Here is a 969-nt window from a genome sequence, read left to right as displayed (position 1 = left end):
CACAATAATGAAAACAAAAATCAAAGCAAAGCTAAAAAGAAAAAGCAGAGCAAAGCATAAACTGAGCAAAATAAAACAAAATGAAAAAGCATAGCAAAAAAATTATAAAGCAAAGCAAAAAGTAAAATGCAAACCAAAATCTTCTAAAAGAACAAACAAAAAACTCAACACAATTAAATGAAATGAAAAGGCGAAGCAAAACAAACAGCAAAGCACAACAATAGAAGAAGAAAAAAAATCAAAGAACAGACCTAAACAAAATGAGCAATGCAAATCAAAATAGCTACAAAAAAGCAGAGTAAAGTACTGATAGGGTAAGACCAAACATAATAATGCAACAACAAAACACAAAAAAAAAATGTGAAAACAAAAAGCAAAGCACAAAAAAATACAAAATTAAACACAATGAAAAGGCAAAACAGACAAACCTTGCAATGAAAGGAAGTGAAATGCATTTTAAATTTGATATTTTACCTTATACTTATATGGTTATTTAGTGTATTACTATGTTTTCCTGATAATTTCTTGTTTGGTGAATTGTATCAGTGCGTTATTTTTATGACATGTTTTATACACTACCGGTCAAAAGTTTGGGGTCAGTAGAATTTTTAAATGTTTTAATATAACCAAGAAAATCACCAAGGCTGCATTTATTTCATCAAAAAACAGTACAATTTGTAAAATTGTGAAATGTTATTGCACTATAACTGTTCAAAAGTAGTTTAAACTAAAAAAGTAGATTTACACTGTTCCAAATAACAGTGGTTTGTTCTGTAGACTATCGAAAAAAAATATATATATAGCTTAAAGGGGCTTATAATTTTGACCTTAAAATGTTTTTTAATTAATTAAAAATTGCTTTTATTCTAGCCGAAATAAATCAAATAAGACTTTTTTCAGAAGAAAAAATGTCATCAGACATACTGTAAAAAAAAAATTACCTTGCTCTGTTAAACATCATTTGGAAAA

Source organism: Danio aesculapii, chromosome 14 (genome assembly GCF_903798145.1).
Source record: "Danio aesculapii chromosome 14, fDanAes4.1, whole genome shotgun sequence".
NCBI classification, from domain to species: Eukaryota; Metazoa; Chordata; class Actinopteri; order Cypriniformes; family Danionidae; genus Danio; species Danio aesculapii.
Note: the sequence above shows the minus strand (reverse complement) of the source record.